The sequence below is a fragment of the Bos taurus genome, chromosome 10, assembly GCF_002263795.3.
Source record: "Bos taurus isolate L1 Dominette 01449 registration number 42190680 breed Hereford chromosome 10, ARS-UCD2.0, whole genome shotgun sequence".
In the NCBI taxonomy this organism is placed as follows: Eukaryota; Metazoa; Chordata; class Mammalia; order Artiodactyla; family Bovidae; genus Bos; species Bos taurus.
Genome location: NC_037337.1, coordinates 49,533,581 through 49,554,956, shown reverse-complemented (window position 1 = coordinate 49,554,956; position 21,376 = coordinate 49,533,581). Strand labels below are relative to the sequence as shown.

Genomic DNA, 21,376 nt, shown 5'->3' with positions numbered 1-21,376 from the left:
TTAATGTTTTTTACTTATTTATATTATTTATTTGGCTGTGCTCGGTCTTAGCTGCAGCATGCAGGATCTTTGATCTTCACCGAGGCATGCAGGATATTTAGTTGTAGCTTGCAAACTCTTAGTTTTGGCATGTGGGATCTAGTTTCCTGACCAGGGATAGAACCTGAGACCCCAGCATTGGGAGCACAAAGTCTTAGCCACTGGAGCACCAGGGAAGTTCCTGGGTTGTTGCTATTAACTGATTTTCATAGTTTATTCAGATTTCACTAGTTTCTCCCCTAATGACCTTTCCTAGTCTCAATGCCATCCAAGCACCACATTACATTCAGTCGTCTCCTTAGCCTCTTCTGGTCTGTGACAGTTTCTTGAACTTTTCTTGTTTTTGATGACCTTGACAATTAAAAAAAAATTTATTTGGTTGTGCTGGGTCTTCGTTGCCTCGTGGCCTTTTTTCTAGTTGCGGTGAGCGGGAGCTAGTCTCTAGTTGAGGTACACGAGCTTCTCATTGTGGTTGCTTCTTTTCTCTCAGAGCACAGGCTCTGGAGCATTTGGGTTTCAGTACCTGCAGCACACTGGCTCTGTAGTTGTCGCTCCCCAGCTCTAGAGCACAAGTTCAGCACTTGGGGCACAAGGGCTCAGCTACCCTGAGGCTGTGGGGTCTTCCTGGGCCAGGGACAAAACCTGTCTCCTGCACTGACAGGTGGATTCTTTACCACTGAGCCACCAGGGAAGCCCTGACTTTGACCGTTTTGAGGCATATTTGTCTATGTGTTATAGAATGTTGTTCAATTTGGGGTTCTCTAATGTTTTCCTCATGGTTAGACTGGGGTTTCTTTATTTCTAAGCAAAATATCTAGAATATATCACCTACCACAGACCAGGCTTTTGATTTAATGGTGAATGAACTGACTAGAATTCAGCTGTTTCTTTAGCACGGTACATATAAATGGAATCTTGATCAATGCTCTTGGAGAGATGAAGTATGGAACCCAAGTCTTGTAAAGATCTTCCACACAGTTCAGTTACAAAAAATAGCATGTGTTAAATAAGGAGAGCCACAGAGAATTATCTGTGGCAGCTCAGAAGATGGATTAATCAGCCTGAGTGGGTGAAGCCAGCCACGTCTCTGAAAGAAGGGACTGGAAAAGCAGGGAGGATTTAGAGAGGCCCTTTTCAGTTCTCAAACACACCCTCGCTCCCTCCTGCCTTATGGTCTGCTTACCTGCTGAGCCCAAGGTCTGGAAGACATTGCCAACCCCTCTCCTCTCACAGCTGGCTTCTCACTGCGGACTATATTATCAAAGATATGCTCCAACTCTGTGTGCTGCAACTACAGAAGCTCGAGCACCTGGAGCCTGTGCTCCTCAGCAAGCGAAGCCACCACAATGAAGAGTAGCCTCTGCTCACCGCAACCAGAGAAAGCCTGCGCAAAGCAATGAAGACCCAGGGCAGCCACAAATAAATAAATAAAAATGTAAAAATAGGCTTCACCAGTCTCTCTCTCTTTTCTTCACAGCTTTTGTCAACGTGTATACTGATTATTTCTTTACTGTCTGTCTCTCTCACTGGAATCTAAGCTCCTTGAGGGCAAGGACTGCATTTTTTAATTCCCTCTGGCAGAGCACATGACCCACAGAGAGAGGCACTCAAGTTATCTTGCTGAATCGATAAAGGGTTGATTTTGGATGAGTCAGTCAAGAGATGAGACAGTGAGAAAATCCATGAGCCCTGAGAGGCACTGGGATGGAGCAATGACCTGGGTAGGCAGTGGGATGCTGCCAGCCCATGAGGCTGATCACATGTGGTGTCAGGTGACCCTGAAGGGGCGGCTTAATTTGGGCAAATGCCAGCAGTGTAATAGGTGTGGGCTGCAAAGAGGCAGAGGCCATCCAGTGATTTTCCATCTTAGGAAAGCCAACGAGAGTTCACAGTAAAAAAATGGAGGGTCAGGAAAAAGTGGGGTCAAGGGAGGGCTGGGGGCTATAGGAACGTTTGTCCAAGTTGAGAATGCACCCACCAATGAGAATAACACAGAAGCTTCTGGAAGGCAAATGGGGTGCCTGGTTTAACTGCTCTGGTGTTGGCATAAATCCAAGGAGCCCAAAGAGAAAAATAGGGGACTCACATCAATGCCCCCAGGTAAGAAAAATAAAATGGAACATGAAGACTTGTGATTTTTGCTCTAGGATTTAGTATTAGTAAAGGACAGCCATCTGTGGAAGCAGGAGGAAATCAATGAGCATCTGGACTCAGGACGGAAAGGATTTCATTGAAATCTTGGATAATTTCCACCATGTTTTCTACATGGTTACAAAGGACAGAATTGGAGTATATGCTGATTATCTTGAAAAGTATACACATTCCCATATGAGTTCAATTTTCAAATGCTGACCAAAGGACAGTGTTTCATAGATTCTGACTGGAACAAGCCCAGTGGGAAAGGGCCTAGAAAGCATATGGCAAAGAGACTCTGAGTCCAGAGTATGATTTAGAAACTAAAGCAGTATGTGTCATCTGTGTTGGTTGGCTGGTTGGTTGAGTCACTCAGTCGTGTCCGACTCTTTGCGACCCCATGAATCGCAGCACGCCAGGCCTCCCTGTCCATCACCAACTCCTGGAGTTCACTCAGACTCATGTCCATCGAGTCAGTGATAGCATCCAGCCCTCTCATCCTCTGTCGTCCCTTTCTCCTCCTGCCCCCAATCCCTCCCAGCATCAGAGTCTTTTCCAATGAGTCAACTCTTCGCATGAGGTGGCCAAAGTACTGGAGCTTCAGCTTTAGCATCATTCCTTCCAAAGAAATCCCAGGGCTGATCTCCTTCAGAATGGACTGGTTGGATCTCCTTGCAGTCCAAGGGACTCTCAAGAGTCTTCTCCAACACCACAGTTCAAAAGCATCAATTCCTTGGTGCTCAGCCTTCTTCAGAGTCCAACTCTCACATCCATACATGACCCCAGGAAAAACCATAGCCTTGACTAGACGAACCTTTGTTGGCAAAGTAATGTCTCTGCTTTTGAATATGCTATCTAGGTTGGTCATAACTTTTCTTCCAAGGAGTAAGCGTCTTTTAATTTCATGGCTGCAGTCACCATCTGCAGTGATTTTCGAGCCCAAAAACATGAAGTCGGACACTGTTTCCATATACCTATGTAAATAATTACAATGGTTGAACTCTGCCTATTTCTCATCCAACCCAAGTAACATCCCTGAAAAAGAAAGATAACGATGATCTGTGTGTTTGGAATTCCAGAGGGACTGTTGGTGACAGAGCTCATGGGTTCCCTGGGAGGACCAAGAACACAACCAATCTTCCTCTGACAAGGTAGGAATGGGCAGAGGAAGGCATGAAGAATGGCTCCACTTCTACATCTGAAGATCAGAACACGAGATCAAGCAATGCGTCTTTGTCATTTTAAATCAACAGACTTCGAACCTCCAGTAGGTAAGCAGATGAGTCCTGTTCCCTGACTTGTAACGTAAGAATTTCTCCTCTCCTCTGTACCACCTTAGATCAGGGGTAGAAAGGAACGCAAGTATTAACTGCTGCAATGCCTTCGGAAAGAAACTAATGTCCAGAGGACAACATGACCTGCCCGGACTCACCTGGTAGATGGCTCTGGGGCCAGGATGGGACCATCTAAGTCACCTTTCCTATCCCAATCCTCAGCAACCCACCTGGAGACTGACCACAAAATTGCCTCTGATTCTACATTTTGGGTTTCACACTCCATTCATTTGAATATATTCAAATACATCAAGCACTGTTCACTATATAGTTGTTTCCCACCGCCCCCCACCCCCCGCCCCCATACGTTTCTTCTATAACAGCCTTGAGGTGGCTAGGGGAGAAAAACAAAACAAAGCACTCTTCACATTCACATTCATTTAAATGAAATGCACACCAAGTATCTGGCCTGGACTCTTGCTTTCCCTCCCAGTCTCCAGCTTGTATCAGTTCATTTCCCTAACAGAAAATAGGCGTCGACTTTGCAGATGGAAAGTAAATTTCCTTGCAGATATTACCAGGCAGGTTACTAGCACTACTGGACAGTTTTATTTTTACTTTTGTTTCAAGGTAAGGTGGGAACTCCACATTTGCCAGGTAGTCTGGTGAAAAAAGGTAGAGTTTAATTCTTTTAATTTTATTTTTTAACTGAAGTATAGTTGATTTACAATGTTGTGTTAATTGCAGGCATACAGCACAGTAATACATATATATATATGTCAGATATATTTGTGATTCAGATATATATATATGTAAGTACATATATTTCTTTTTCAGATATATAGATATATATATATATATATATATATATATATATTTGTTTTTCAGAAAGACTTCCCTGGTGGCTCAGATGGTAAAGCGTTTGTCTACAATGCGGGAGACCTGGGTTCGATCCCTGGGTTGGGAAGTTCCCTGCAGAAGGAAAAGGCAATCCACTCCAGTACTCTTGCCTAGAAAATCCCATGGACGAAGGAGCCTGGTGTCCATGGGGTTGCAAAGAGTGGGACACTACTGAGCGACTTCACTTTCACTTTCACTTTTCCCTTACAGGTTGTTACAAAATACTGAGTATAATTCTGTATGCTATACAGGAGGTCCTTGTTGGTTATGTATTTTATATACTGTAATATGTATATGTTAACCCCAAATTCCTAACTTATCCCTTTCTCTCCTTTTCCCTTTGCTAATTATAAGGGTGTTTTCTATGTCTATGGGTCTATTTTTGTTTTGTATATTAGTTGGCTGCTAAGTCACTTCAGTCGTGTCCGACTCTGTGCGACCCCATAGACGGCAGCCCACCAGGCTCCCCCATCCCTGGGATTCTCCAGGCAAGAACACTGGAGTGGGTTGCCATGTCCTTCTCCAATGCATGAAAGTGAAAAGTGAAAGTGAAGTTGCTCAGTCGTGTCCGACTCTTAGCGACCCCATGGACTGCAGCCTACCAGGCTCCTCCGTCCATGGGCTTTTCCGGGCAAGAGTACTGGAGTGGGGTGCCATCGCCTTCTCTGGTATATTAGTTTACTGGTATCCTTTTTTTTAAGACTCCGCATATAAGTGATATCTTATGTTGTTTGTCTTTCTCTGTCTGACTTACTACACTTAGTATGATAATCTCCAGGTTATCCATGTTGCTGCAAATGACATTATTTCCAAAGGCAGTGTTTCTAACTTTGTATTAGCTTTAACATCAGAGGGCAAAACAAAAAACAAAGAACAAGTATGCCGGCTGCGTGCTGAATAGAAGAGCACCTCGCAGGATCCTGGCTTTCTGCTTCTCTTCCCACATACAAACTTTCAAATCCTGAAACATTACGTGGGTTGAAGGGAATTACTCTGCAGCGCCTGAACTGTCAGCTTGGAAGTGGGTAGCTGAGGTGACTTGGCAGGACCTGCCTGTAAACATCGGTTATCAGCTCATTCGCAAGGTAAGCCAATTGGCGGCAAGTTCACGTGTTTCACTCTCCTCTATATTAAATTGAAGGTTGTTGTGCTTTATAAAAAACCCAAACATCTAAATATTTCACATTTAGATGAGAAAACTAGACAACATAAACACAACCATAAGATTATGTCATTAGTAGCCACTTAGGTGTATTGCATTAATAGTCACTTATAGGTATGGGCTCGGAGAAGGCAATGGCACCCCACTCCAGTACTCTTGCCTGGAAAACCCCATAGACGGAGGAGCCTGGCGGGCTACAGTCCATGGGGTCTCTAAGAGTCGGACACGACTGAGCGGCTTCACTATATTTTTTCACTTTCATGCACTGGAGAAGGAAATGGCAACCCACTCCAGTGTTCTTGCCTGGAGAATCCTAGGGATTGGGGAGCCTGGTAGGAGGCCGTCTATGGGATTGCACAGAGTCGGACATGACTGAAGCGACTTAGCAGCAGCGTAGGTATGGGCTACTTAAAGTCAGATTTCACTTCCTATGTATTTTCTAAAGGGTCAGATAGTATTGGGTGTGGGGTTGCCAGACAAAATACAGAATGTTCAGTTGGACTTGAATCAAAATAAATTTGAATAAAATTTTAATGTAAGTATGTTCCAAATACTGCATAGGAGAGACTTCTATCCATCAACACTGGGTCTGTTACTCAGCCAGTTTATTGATTATTCAGATAATTTTTGCCTCTGCTTCCTCCTTTTTTGACCTTTCAGTGACTTAATTTTAGGAACCCCATTAGAGGGTGGAGAGAAATACACAAATCAAGCACACTGGGTGTCCTACTTACCATCAGCTGAGGCTCATGTTTTAGTAGGGGAGGAATTTGATACTTTGGATTGAAAATGGTGATTATCTGCATTCTCCCTATTACCATATAGACAGAATTAGCCACAGACTGATGTTTTCCAGAGTTTGGATTTTGCAGAGCAGTAAAATGTAAAAAGAAAAGGAAATTGTGAAATTGTGAGAAGATCAATATATGGTTGCCAAGTTTAACTTTGATCAAATAAGAATGTTAAAAATACCACAACTGCCATCTTCAATGATCATTAATTCATAAGAGAAAATAACATTTGAATATTTCCGAAGTAGGAAAGATGTACTCTTAGAAGAATAAAAGTTCTTAAATAACTTTGGCAGGCTTCCAATGAACCCATCCTTAGTTTTGTGGAAACTTTGTTGCAGTGTGGTACCAAGTATGCCACAGGAGCATAAAACCTGCAGCAATACTGCATATCATACAGGTTTGTGCTAATGGGGGTGATCACAGAGTGATCAGTTTGGATTTTGACAACCTTAAATTAATAGCTAATTTAAGATTTCATTTCTGAGATGCATCTTATTTGTATGGGAGTCTGTTGTAATTTTTCTCAAACCAGGTAGCATTTTCTCAAATTAAAAGGTATAGAAAATCCTTTTCTAAATTTCCTTTGGAGCATAGCACACTGTAGATACTCTTCCTCTCTCTTTCTCTCTAAAATGAATGCTTCAGGAAATGGATAATATGACATTGAACTTCAACAGCTTCCCTTCCTAAGAGAGTTCAGAGGTCTTTGAAACCACAGGTAATGAAGCCTCCTGGCTCCCGTGAGCTAGCAGAGTGGTGACCCTGGCTGAGAAGAGTTGGCCCAAAGGAAGGTGTAGGTGGTGGCAGTGCTGGGAGACCGAGTCCCCAAGTTCAGAGTTTCCATCACCCTTCCCATTTTACACAAAGGAAAAGGATGGTATGAACGTGGAGAACTGCCTGAAATTTCTGAGTAATTAATAGAAACCATGGTTAAAATCAATTGCCCAATCCAAGTCTTGTGGGTAATTTTTTTCTGTCCTACTTCTGCCTGAGAAACCCATATGAAGATTTCTTGCCACAGGAACTTTTCTTTAAATAGGACTGAAATTCAATTTCATAAGCCGCAGAGACATTCAAAGTATTATTTACCCATGATCTTCAGATATTCTTTCCTTCTCCCCATGCTGGAAAGTTGGAAACTTTTTGGGGTCTCTTGGAGTCAAAGTAGTAGACCCTGAACTCACAACACACACACTGAAATATACATTAGCATATGTTCAAAAACATGAAGAATACCCCCAACTTTTAAAATATTTTGATACACTTTTATTTTTCTAGTTATAGGGTTACTTGGTGTCTTTTGATTCTATATATTTGCTTGATAAAATTGATATTATCATAAAAATATTTCTCACTTTATAACCATAGCTTTATTTTAAAACATATACTACAAATCATGTGAAAAATATTTTTACCCCTCATTTTAACAAATGATAATCTCTGCTTTAGGGCAGTGGGATAGAGGGCCTTTTGTACATTATATTTTCCTGTGATGATGGCACTTTCATAAGTAAAATAATTGTTTATTACTTTCATATTAAGTAAAAACAAAAGATAAAAAATACATGCACTTCCATTGAAACTAACTTCAATCCAAATTTTAAGTATCACCTCATAATTGAAAGTGAAAGTCGCTCAGTCGTATCCGACTCTTTGTAACCCCATGGACTATACAGTCCACAGAATTCTCTAGGCCAGAATACTGGAGTGGGTAGCCTACCCCTTCTCCAGCAGATCTTCCCAATTCAGGGATTGAACTGGGGTCTCCTGCATTGCAGGTGGATTCTTTACCAACTGAGCTATCAGGGAAGCCCACAATTAAGCTTACCCGGTTAACCACCGTCTTCTTCCTGACCTACCTGAGAAACTCAATACCCCTTCTGTGTTTGAGACATTTGTCTTTCTGAGAGAAATGCACCCAACTTTTTTTGTTTTTTAGCCTCTCAATCTCAGCTCTTCTGTAACTACTGTAGTGCAGGTATTTTCCTCCCTGCCCTTTTCCACAGCAGCTTGTTTTCATTCCCCTCTCTTTGTTATTTGCCTTACTGAGAAATTCTGACATGATGACTTCTTTCAGGCTCAGCCAAATAGAAGTGCGAGATTTTGGCTTGGATTCCACACTGATGTTTCACAGAAAGTCAGCTCTGGTTCCAGGTACTTGATAAACATCTAACTTCTTGCTGTTTCTAAGTGATGATCATTTTGGTTAGCAAGTGCGCAGCCCTTCAGACATCGTTCCCTCCTACACAACAAGTAAGTTAATGAACCCCATGGAGTGTGGCCGGCTCTCTACTTCTTTTGAATGTTTTCTGTCACCCGGGCCAAGCTGCTGCGGCTGGGACTCTGCACATGGGGGCTGCCTCGGGGCAGGTGGAGGGGTTCAAATAACCGTGGCCCTCACGTTGCAATGTAAGGAGAGCTGTTAGCTTCCACCCTTCCCATGTGTTTCTCTTCCTAACCACCAAGTGTGAGGATAATGTGCTATTTTTATTTATTTTCAGGGAGTGAACATGAAATCTTAGGGTGATGGTGGCATATGGCTGAATTATGTCTTTTTTTAATATCACTTTTTTTTTTAACAAATGAAGTATATGTGTGTGTATTTTTTTTGGCTGTGCTGAGTCCTCAGTGTATTGCTTCTCTAGTTGTGGCATGTGGGTTCAGTTGCCCTGCACCAGCTGGGATCTTAGCTCCCCGGCCAGGGATTGAACCTGCATTCCCTGCAATGGAAGGTGGTGAATCATGTCTTTTAGTCCTGACTCAAATAAATTAGACGTTTTGGTTGTTGTTGTTGGCAAGAGGGGAAAAAAGAGAGATTTGAATCCAAAGAAAATTAGATTAAACAGCTAGATTTTCCTAATTCCTGGGTTCTAGATATAAAGAAAACACAGCACAATGAATAATATAATCAAACTGGAGGAAGTTGTAATCACTGACATTTTTTTCCTGGCCAGACACCCCAAATCTGTGTACTTAGATTTTAATTACGTTTGCCCCTATCCATTTAAAATATGCTTTCTGCAATCAGAATACAACAACAAGATTTAAAGGGAAAAGAGCCAGCTATAAAGCTTTCCAAAAACATCTACAGCTTCTTGGGCAGTGATACTTTCATTCAGGGATCCTGTGTGGTCTCATAGAAATGAATCAGAGACTTGGCCCTCCATTTCCTCAGAAAGAAGCATGCTTAAAATCGTTAGAGTAAATGAGGTGGACAAAATACAATCTGCATTTTGCTTTTAATTTCAACTAAACAAACAAACAAACTCACTTTGGACTTGCCGGAGAAAAATACTGACCCTGTTCATCTTCCTTCCTCTGCCCAAGTTAACTCTGGCATGACTGAGTGCATTTTCAGACCCGGCTCTCGCTGTGATTGTAATGCTGTTAATAGCGATAGTGATCACAGGGTTTATCACTTTAAGAGTCACCATTTTAAAACACCAAAATAAACTTTTTTAGGTTGACCTTTCCCTTTGCCTGTTTGGCAAATGAACTCCCTGATGAAGCATGTTTATGCCTATTTAGAAATGGTCTACAAGGTGGGCAGAGAAGTTCACCGAGGTCCTTACAGAGACCACTCCTTTCCACTGTAGGAAATGTGTGTTTTCATTCCTTTCAAGTCTCTCTTCTCAGACCGGAAAGGACAGATGGAAAACAACCCCATCTTGCCACTCTTGGAAAGGTGGTGGTGGGGGGGTGTCCTGCTCGTATTCCCTGGCTTTTATTTAGATCATTTGTGGGTGAAAGAGAAGAGGAAACTAAACCTTGAGGAAGGAGAAGAAGAGCAAGTAGCCACCTTACAAATCACCTAGCAATCTGCCCTTTGGAGTAAACTGACTCACAATAGCTAGAGTACCTTTATGGATCTGAAGTATCCAGTGGTCTCTATTCTCAAGCAGAACACAATCTAAGACTGCTGAAGAAAGATGCCTACCACTGATTCTTTTTAAAATTATTATGATAATTTATAGAGGAAGAAAATAATTATTTTTCCTGTACCCATCTTCCTTCATGGCTGGGGTTCCACAAATTAGAATGATAAAAGACAGATGAATAACAAGTTTCTGAACTCTACACATAGGATACTCAGTGATGAGAAACTCAAAGGAATGGTCACAAGCTGAGCTTCTATGGCATCTTGTGTGCCTGTGTGCTCAGTTGCTTCAGCTGTGTCCGACTCTGTGTGACCCTGTGAACTATAAACCCCTCAGGCTCCTCTGTGGGTTCTCCAGGCAAGAATACTAGAGTAGGTTGCCATTTCCGACTCCAGGGGGTCTTCCCAATCCAGGGATCAAACCCTCGTCTCTTGTGTCTCCTGCATTGGCAGGCGGGTTCTTTACCATTACTGCCACCTGAGAAGCATTCTAAATATCCTATGGCATCTTAGGAAAGAACAATAAATTTATAGAGAAGTGACAATACAAAGGAGAAGGGTTTTAGATTTCCAAGGGTGGTAAACAGTAGGAAGGTAAATACATGGGGGGAACCAATGGAAAATAAAGATTATTTTAGCCAAGTTTGTTATGTAGATTCCCCTGGTGCAGTTTCTGGGCTGGTTAAGAGTCTAGAGTTGTCTCTGGTGGTTAAGAATCAGGTTACTACCCGTTCTTCCTGGTAGTAATGGGGAGGTCACAGGGCTTGTCTACTGCCTGTTTTTTCTCAGTAGTTTTCAGTTCAAAATAAGCCTTTTGCCAGAGTGGCAAGTTTTGGGTGGCATACTCTGAACCCCATTCAGGTTCAATTTCTCCTTCCTAAAATTAAGACATATACATGGTAGAAAGTTTGGAATGTATACAGAAGTTTCAAAAAGCATGCACAAACATGACTAAATCTTATTAGTCACATGCAGGCACATTTAGGAATGGTTCCAGTATTTTTTCCTATGCTCTTTTTTTCTTCACATAGCTGAGCATTCCTTACACAGGATTTCACATACCATGTTTTTGTTCAATTGATCAAAAATGTTTTTCTTATGCTATTATTCATTCTTTAAATATTATTCTAATGGTAATATAATTTTCTATGAGTATATCATAATTTATTGATAATTTTCCTAATATTAGACATCTTGGGTATACTTAAATAAATATTTTGTGTGTATGCACAAATCTTAGCACTTCAAATTATCTCCTTAGGGCAATCTACCAGAAGCAGCAATATGGGATGAAGAATATAATTTTTCCAGTCTCTAGTACATATTACCAGGAAGGTTATATCAATTTACATTAATACCGTACATTAATGTCTTCCTGAAGCTCTGACTGCATTGATTAATGTCATTTTAAAATCTTTGCTATTTTGTAATGTCCCTGTTACTTAACTTTGTATTCGCTGGTGAGGCTGAGGATTGTTTAGTATATAATTAGCTATTTGTGTTTTCTCATCTGTGAATGATCAGTTCATGATCTTTGTCCATTTTCTCATTGATTTACTATAACACTTTATAAAGCACAGTTATTAGCTTTCTTTGTGTCTCAATTTTTGAAAAAAAATATATCTTCTTACCAGTTTGCTTTTGCCTTCTGATTTTTTTATGATTATTTTTGAGGTATAGAAATTTTATATTTCTCTATATTTCAATTTATTGGCCTTTTGCCCTGATATTTCTTCCATTGCTTTAATGTATATAAAAACTTTATCCATCTAGACTAGATAAATATGCAGAAATGACATTCTTCTAGTTATTTAATAAAATTTTCAAAAATAGTATTACTTAAATCTACCTAGAACTTAATTTGTTACATGGCATGAGGAAAAATTCCTTTTTTCCTAATAAACTAACATCCTGGCACCACGTACTGACTCTTTTCCCCACAGTTTTTATATGTATTCTCTATACATGTATTCAAGACTATTTTTAAAAATGCAAGATTACATTTCAGAGTTTTCTACTGATTTCTTTGCTTATTCTCTTACCAGTAGTTTCTCCACCCCTGATTTTTCTTTTTTGAGGTTCTTTTATCTTTTGCGTTAGACTCTTTCCACTTAAAAGGTGGCCAAGATGATGCACAAAGAAGACTGTTTCAAATTACTGGAGAAAGACAATCGCTGCCTTTACAGGTTTGGGTCTTAGGTGAAAAAGATACAGTGTTAGTTCCTGCTATGACACAGAAAATCAGAAAGGACTTTCTTAGCTTCTTGACAGTCATAGTAGTAGTAATATGTAGAAGAAGAATTACGTATCTTTTTATTCATCTCAAGAGAAGAAAATTTCCACTGAGGAGACTAAGACATTTAATGTTGAAAGATCATCTCTGCTTCTAGGGCACCAGTAAAGATTTCTACCCATGTATCTGCAGAAAATTGCCAGAAACTGTCACAAAATGAAAAATGAGAGAAAGCCCGGTGGTCCTGCTAGGTTTCTATAAGGTATGTGCCAAATAATTTTTTGTTTTTAAGGCTTAACAGTGAGTATCTTAGGATGACAGAGTTATAGTTGAATTTTTCTTCTTTAATTTCATTATATTTTCATTTCCTCTCAAATTGCATTTTTTCCCCCTTCATAATGGTCTGTTGATTAACTTCTGAAAATATAGTACTGGAAGCCTTAGTCCCAACAAGTGCAATAGTACCAAAAGTGTATTTTCTGTTTCTTCACCTCTTTTCTTAATAGACACAGCAACACTAAAACTCATCTCATTAGAACAGATTTTGTGAAAATGAGAAAGGACATTTCTAAACCAAGTGCTTTTCCTCTGAATAAGATTTAACCCAAAGAGAGGTTTGGGACTGGAAGAAGGAATGAAAAACTACCTCTTAAAATTTCTATATCTAAAGCTAATAGGAATTCTTTTGCAGTAGCTTTTTTTTTTTCCTCTTGACAACCAAGGATTGATACATCTTGCATGTTAAAAAGTAGAAGACTATCAGTAAGCACTGACCCGCTACAATTTATTTTCCTTGTAATTTCCCTTTTTGTGATACAATTGGAGCTCTTTTACTGTCTTAAAATTTTCCATTTTTCTTTAATGGTCTCTACTTTCCTCTTAGCTCTTAATTGTTCTGCCTTTTCATTAGTAGATAATTCTTTCTGGTTGACCAACAGTGATGGGGGTCAGAGTCATGGACAATATATGATATCTGGTTTTGTTTCACTTGAGAAAACTTAAAACTTCGCTTCAGCCTAAAATTAGTCACTTTAAGCATAAATGCTAGTCAGCCTCTGTGGTGGCAATCATTTAGTTGTTGTAAGCACTTCAGAATACCTGGTGTAATATTTTCACACACCCGCCCCCGCACCCGCCCCCCCCAAAGCAAGTTTATCTTTGTTCTTAAACCATAAGCTGCACTCGGTATTTCTTTTCCATGGCACATTGAAAAGAAATAAAAATCAAGTGCCGTACATATCTCTTCAACACATAAACAATTAGGTAATAGTCCATTTCCCCCTTAAACATTTTATGCTTGTTTTCCTATCTTAGAGTCACACTTAAAAGCCATCAAAACACCCACAGAACCAGTAGCTCTTCATTTTGGGGGCATGGGGAGTGTTGGGCATGGAAGGTGTTTGCTCTACCATGGATGTCCATGTAATTTCTTGGAATGAGGCTTCTGATGGATAACCCAGGGAGATGGAGGAAGCTTCTTTCAACTCAGATACTGTCAGGGCCAATGTGCCTTTCAGGACGCTGTCTGTGAGATTCTGAACATTGAAAGTGTAAAAAAAATTGAGCTGGACAAATCCTTGTCACCACTTTTTCTGCTAAATATAGATGAGTTGTCATCGGGTTGCACAAGCAACTTCCAGCTACAGCTCCTCTGGAAGAGAAGCCGGCACGGGGCTTTTGTCTCTGTTAAAATGCATAGAGAAGAAATGGCCCTGACCTGGGTGTTGTGGGGAGAAAGGAATCTAGGTTTTGGTTAAATATATAAGGACACACTGTAGGGGAGGATGTAAAGCAAAGGATGGTATTGGCTTAAAATCTCATTAAACAGTGATAACTTGGAAGAAAAGATGGACAGAAGGAGTGCTTCCCCTGGGGTCTGTGTTCAAGTTCCTCCTCTAGTACTGCTTTGGAAGCAACGTGGGAAAAGGACATGAGGTTATGAAATATGGCATCAGATGGTCCTGAGCTTAAATCTTGGCTTAATCTAAACTTCTGTTTGATTTGGAGTTACTTAACTTCTCTGATGGAGAAGGCAAGGGCACCCCACTCCAGTACTCTTGCCTGGAAAATCCCATGGATGGAGGAGCCTAGAAGGCTGCAGTCCATGGGGTCGCTGAGGGTCGGACACGACTGAGCGACTTCACCCTCACTTTTCACTTTCATGCATTGGAGAAGGCAATGGCAACCCCCTCCAGTGTCCTTGCCTGGAGAATCCCAGGGACGGTGGAGTCTGGTGGGCTGCCGTCTATGGGGTCACACAGAGTTGGACACGACTGAAGCGTCTTAGCAGCAACTTTTTTGAGCTTCAGAATCCTAATACATAAAATATTAGGTAAAATAATATCTCATGGTCTTACTAGGATTAACATTAGGATTAAAGTACAAGGCATATGTAAAATAGATACCTGGCAGGAAGCTGCTGTATATATAGCACAGGGAGCCCAGCTCAGTGCTCTGTGATGACCTAGAGGGCTGCGATGCTGGGGGGAGGGTGGGAGAGATGCTTAAGAGGGAGCAGCTATAAGTATACATATAGCTGATTCACTCTGTTGTGCAGCAGAAACTAGCGCAACATTGTAAAGCAATTATACACCAATAACTTGTTTTAAAAAGTAGATGGTACTACTAATCGATTAACTTGTGTTGGTGCCTGTCTCCTTATCCCAATTGAGGCAAATAATTTAAGCTTCCCTGAAAAGAAAAATGGAGAAGGCAATGGCACCCCACTCCAGTACTCTTGCCTGGAAAATCCCATGGATGGAGGAGCCTAGTAGGCTGCAGTCCATGGGGTCACTAAGAGTCGGACATGACTGAGCGACTTCACTTTCACTTTTCACTTTTATGCATTGGAGAAGGAAATGGCAACCCCCTCCAGTGTCCTTGCCTGGAGAATCCCAGGGACGGGGGTGCCTGGTGGGCTGCCGTCTATGGGGTCACACAGAGTTGGACACGACTGAAGTGACTTAGCAGCAGAAGTAGCAGAAAAGAAAAAAAGCTTGTTTTTCTCTTATCAAATCCTATTGTTTCTACTTTCAAAGTATATCCAGAATTTGTCCCTTTTTTCCCAACCCCAGGGCTACCAAGCTAGTACAAGTAACTCTCTCACCAAGGCCATTGTCAACAGCTTTCTATCAACTTGCTCTCTATTTCTAAACCCTGTACAGTCCATCACTGCAGAACAGGCAGAGAGAACTTTCAAAAACCGCATGTTAAACCATGCTATTCTCCTATCTGAAACCCTCCAATGGCTTCTTACTAACATCCAAACCTCATCACAGCCTTCAAGGCTCCGTGAGATCCAGCCCTTTCTACCTCTTTCCTCTTTGACTTCATCTGCCATCACTTTCTTCTTTTATTAATATTTTCCAGCTATATTGGCCTAATTTAACTCCCCAGAACACCTCATGTTTATTTGTACCTCAGGCCCTTTGTATGTGCTATTTCCATAGCTTGGAAGAAGTTCTTTCCGTATTCTGTTGTGGCTGAAACCTTCTCAACAGTTAGGTCACACGTTCCCTTCTAAAATTTTTCATCCCTGGTCAAGTCTCTATCACAGCTCTATTTCATTTTGTTTTTTCATAACACTTATCACTAAATGAAATTATTTTACATTTGGCTTCTCTGATTCCCCCACTAGGGATGTGAACTTCATGAAAGAAGAGGACTATACTTTTTACCTCTGAATAAACGGAACACTCAGTCAGCACGTGGTGAATGAATTCTGAATAAATATGTAAAATGGGATAATAACTTCCTAAAAGTTTGTGACTGGATTTGACAGTCTTTCTGTGTCTTTCCGTTTCTAAAGAGTCTATGTTTCCTCGAACAGCAAGACAGAATCACAGAATAATTTTTAAGAAATGTAGTTAGGAAATTGTCAAATATCCAACATATAGTTATTCATATTAGTTTACCCAGTCAAAGCGTTTTGTGTATGAGATTTAATGAAAAATTTGGAAGGACTTATAATTTGCATGTCAAGTATTTGGATATGAAGGGATCCTCTTAAACTACTATTTAAAAGCTGTGTTTCTTTCAGTAGCATTAAGGTTTTCCCAATCATCCTATTTACAGTTGGCTTAGCATATCTGTAATTCACAGATCTTAGAAAGGGATGTGATTCTACAGCATATCACATCTGCTAAAGGAAATGGCTCAGGTGAGCACAGGCTGCATCCATGGCATAGTTGTTCAGTTCAGGGAGTTATTCATTCCACTTCTGGGGCTGGGTTGTAAGGGGGACACTGTGCAAACTGGATCAATCCTAGGGAAGGAACTGGAAACTCTGGCAGAGGAACAAAATAGGAAGGACTAATTGAAATTAGGCCTAATTGAACCGAAGTCTGATAGTTGTCAAATATTTGAAGGTTTCTAATGAAAAGATGTTATGCTGTATATGCCCTAGGACAAGTCTAGAACTGACTAGTAGAAGCTACTGGGAGGCAGACTTTGGTGCCATCAATGAAGGATTGATGGTCAGTCAATCCTAAAAGAAATCAACCCTGGATAGGCATTGGAAGGACTGATGCTGAAGATCCAGTACTTTGGCCACCTGATGTGAAGAGCTGATTCTTTGGAAAAGACCCTGTTCTGGGAAAGACTGAGGGGAAGAGGAGAAGGGGGCGACAGAAGATAAGATGGTTGGATGGCATCACTGACTCAATGGATATAAGTTTGAGCAAACTCAAGGAGATAGAGGACAGGGAACCTGGCATGCTGCAGTTCATGGGGTTGCAAAGAGTTGGACACTACTTAGCCACCGAACGACAATAACCATGGAAGGAATCTCTAACAGTCAGTCTGCCCAATGGCCTGCTTAGAAATACAGTGAACAGGTGCCACCGCTGGATGTTTATCTTTTAAACAGGCAGACCACTATCAGCAGTGCCCTACAAAAATCCTCCTAATTATAGATGGGCAAGTTCTCCTGGAGCTCATTTCACAAATTCCTGGCTTGCTAGTTGAGCCTGATATGGTGTGATTTGCATCATATAGTGTTCTTTCTAGTATGTAATGTTGAGGACGTGATGAGTCTGTTATGGTTAATAATTTAGGCCCAGGAGATTTTGAATTTCAAAAGTAAAGCTAGAATCTCATAGACCCACGGTTTTACTTTTTGACCTGGAAGCAAGTTACTGGCTATTTTTCCTACCCAAGAGATTTCTTATCTGGAAGGCTGAAGCAGGCGACTCCTCTTCTTGGTGAACGATAGCGTGTGTTCCAAAAATAACCCTGGGTTTAGGGATAGAAGATCAAGCCGAAGAGTTTAAGGGTTGAATTAGATCGCCTTTTAATTTGCAGCTTAAGAGCTATCTGTTGGGCTTTTCCTCTCTCTTCTGGCGTAGTTGGGGGTGGGGTGGGGTGGTGGTGGGGAGGGGGAATGGTAACTCTAGGCAGAAGCTGACCCTCTGCCCCCGTCAGGGACATCCCCCAGCCTGTCCCCTCTTTTCTCCTTTCTTTCCTTCCTTGCCTTTCATTAGCAACCTCTATGAGCCTTTGCACACTTAGCATGAAAATGAACCCATTGTATTTTTGGAACCCACAGAGGCAGCCCTGAGGGAAGTTACTGTCTTTTTGCAGCTAAACAAAAAGGTGTGAAATCATTTGCTGACTCTTCTAGAATGGGAAAAAACAAACAAAAAAAAACGAGAAGGAAGGTTCAGGACAGTGTGTGGCCTCTTGGACAGAATCTCATGACACGGGCTTCTCTGAGACTTATTAGTAACCGAAGCGGCTGTGCGAATATCTGTATGTTTCTCTCACCTTCCTGGGAAGTTACTAGAATAACATGGGAAGCCATCAGGAATTTTTTTTCTTCTTCTTAAATGATTCATTTTGAAAAACTAGTTTCACACTGCTTTGAAAATGACTGGGGGACAGGACTAGTTTGAGAAAATTCCTTAGAGCCCTTTGCAAGGTTCCCTGTAGATGGCGGATGAGGGAGGGAGAAGAGGATGATTTTACCAAGAGTTTAAAAATATATGTATTTGTTTGTATTTGTGGCTGCACTGGCTCTTCAGTGCTGATGGGCTTTCTCTAGTTGCAGTGAGCAGAGCTACGCTCTAGTGGTGGGGGGCAGTGGCTTCTCTTGTGGAGCGTGGGCTCCACAACATGTGGGCTCAGTAGTTGAAGAACATGGGTTCTGTTTCCCCGTGGCATGTGGGATTTTCCTGGAAAACAGATCGAACCGATCTCTCCTGCACTCAAAGGCAGATTTCTAACCACAAGACCACCAGGGAAGCCCCTCATCAAGGATTTTTAAGAGCTGGGAACACCCAGTGGACAGGTATGGGAGTTTTTATCATGGGCCTGTAATGATTTAATCACATTACAAGAGTCTTTGTAAGAGACAAAGACTACCAGCAACAAAGATTTCTTGTGAAACGAGGTTTTTGCCTCTTGCTGATAAAATTCCCTGGGAGCAGGATCCTGTTTTGGGGGGCTACAGGCCCTCTCTTTTGGAAGAGCATCATATTTTGAAATGTCTCTTTGTTAGCAAAGGCAACTTCATTTTCAGTTGCCATCTTTTATATGGGATTTTTTTTTTCCTTTTACAGTGATGGACTTAAAAAAAAATACTACAATATATCTAAAACTTACAAAAATGCAGCAACTTGGTGAATGCATAGCCTTACTCCCAAGATGTCACAGCTGCTAGTTGATCTCTTCTTTAAAGAAAAAAATGCTACTGCTGTGCTTTCCTATTCCCACGCTTCTTTCTTCCTCTTTCCTGAGACACAAATCCTGTGCTTCAACTGGTGTGTGTCCTTCCACCCTTGGCCCTTTTGCAGGCCTTACCAAATAACCATTTTGTTTAACAAACTTGGCCTTCGGGATATTTAGCCAGGCTTCCGTGATGGGTGGATAATACCATGCAGTGGGCAGTCAATGGGCCTGTCTTACTGTAACAGCAAAGCTTCCTTGTATCTAGCATTCAGGGCAGAATGACAATAGAGTCAAACACTAGGATAAGACAGACCTTTTCAAAGTACTATTTAATTGATTAATCAATTCATAGAACAAATGTATTGACTGACCGCTTATTGCCAGGGACCATGCTCTGTGTAGAGATATGGTGAGTCACAGACGATGGAAATTATAAACACTATAATTCAAACTTTCTCTTAGGAAAGGGAATGTCTTTGTTTAGAAAAAATCCACTAAGAAGCCATGACCTTGACAAGGAGGGCAATAAGAACCAATAGATGACTTCACTGAACTGAGCAGGACTGTGGAGTAAAGGAGGAGAGAGGAGAAGGAGAAGGAGGAAAGAATAACTAGGGATCTTAGGGTAAGAGAGAGGCAGAGAAAGACAGAGATACAGAGTGGGAAAAAGGACAAAAGGGCGAGAGCAAAGGACATGTGACAAATGGCTAAAGTGAAAAAAAAAAAAACCCAAAAAACTACAGTGTTTCAGCTACTGGAAGGCTTCAATAACAAGGTCACTAAGGGTGAATTTGAAGTTACTTGTGTTTCTGTGAAAGAAATCTATTGCTTGGTAGTCAGTATCTTCTCCATACCCCAGTAAAATAGATTTTTAATCAAGTAAGGGGTAGATTTTATATACATATTCACATACCAGTACAGTTCAGTTCAGTTACTTAGTTGTGTCCGACTCTTTGTGTCCCCATGGACTGCAGCACTCCAGGCCTCCCTGTCCTTCACCATCTCCCAGAGCTTGCTCAAAGTCACGTCCGTTGAGTCAGTGATGCCATCCAACCATCTAATCCTCTGTCGTCCCCTTCTCCTCCCGCCTTCAATCTTTCCCAGCATCAGGGTCTTTTCAGATGAGTCAGATCTTCACATCAGGTGGCCAAAGTATTGGAGTTTCCTCTTCAGCATCAGTCTTTCCAATGAATATTCAGGACTGATTTCCCTTAGGATGGACTGGTTGGATCTCCTTGCAGTCCAAGGGACTCTCAAGAGTCTTCTCCAACACCACAGTTCAAAAGCATCAATTCTTCAGTGCTCAGCTTTCTTTATGGTCAAACTCTCACATCCATACATGACTACTGGAAAAACCATAGCTTTGACTAGACGGACCTTTGTTGGCAAAGTAATGTCTCTGCTTTTTAATATGCTGTCTATGTATATATATGTGCATGTGATCTATATGTGTGTATATATACATACACAAATATGTCCACATATATGTACCTGATGACATTGTATAAACTGAAGTGCATCAGTGAAAAGCAGAAATTCAGCACCAGAGGTGCCCATGAAAACAGCCCTGGTGCCTCCATCTTATGCTCTCAAACCTTAGAATTTTCAGAGATCCGACAAGGTCTTGGCTTTCCATGTGACCTAGGGAAAGTGAATTAAGAGCTGTCTCAAAGGGCAGAGAGAGCTTATTTGACATCACAGTTGGGAGCTGAGCTTACTATTTCAGTTTTAGACTGTAGGTAATAGGGAACATGATTTGAATCCAGGGGTGGATTCTGAAGTCATGATTTATCAAACCTCTACCACAGTTGCCCAAATGCTCTTTTCCCTTGTTTCCAACTAGCACACACCTACTCATCTTTTTAGATTCTATTTAAATATCACTTATCTGTGAAGCCTTCCCTGACGCCCAGGGAGGGACATTTTCTTCCTCTGAATTTCCATCTCTCTCCATACATTATCTTTCTCTAGTACACCATATATGACATGATATCACATGGGATTGAACCTATATACAACCAAGTAGACCACATGGTACCACTTTTGAATCCCCCCAGCCCAGCAAGACATATGGGTCATTTACAGAATACAACCTGGTGATATAAGTAAGAAAGGGAATCTTACAAGTAGACACACAACTTCAGAAAGAGCAGAACTCCAAGCCCCTAAAGAGAGTACCACTCTCTTTTCCATCTCTTTGCTATTAGACGCCATTTGTCTTGCCCCTTGTTCCTATTTTGAATAAGGACCCATTGCTCCCAGAAGTAAAGGCAATGTAATAGTCACTTGTTTGTTTAT

General features: G+C 41.2%; 1 protein-coding gene and 1 long non-coding RNA gene across 5 annotated transcripts in view; one reads left to right on the top strand and one right to left on the bottom strand.

The window, feature by feature from the left end:
- RORA (RAR related orphan receptor A) overlaps positions 1-21,376 on the bottom strand; it is an 809,950-nt gene that overhangs the window by 147,417 nt on the left and 641,157 nt on the right. The window lies entirely within an intron of this gene.
- LOC104973153 (uncharacterized) overlaps positions 8,152-21,376 on the top strand; it is a 77,449-nt gene continuing 64,224 nt past the window's right edge. Inside the window, exons 1-2 of the long non-coding RNA XR_809296.4 lie at positions 8,152-8,555; positions 12,570-12,674. This is a non-coding gene — a long non-coding RNA (uncharacterized lncRNA). The remainder of the gene's footprint in view (positions 8,556-12,569; positions 12,675-21,376) is intronic.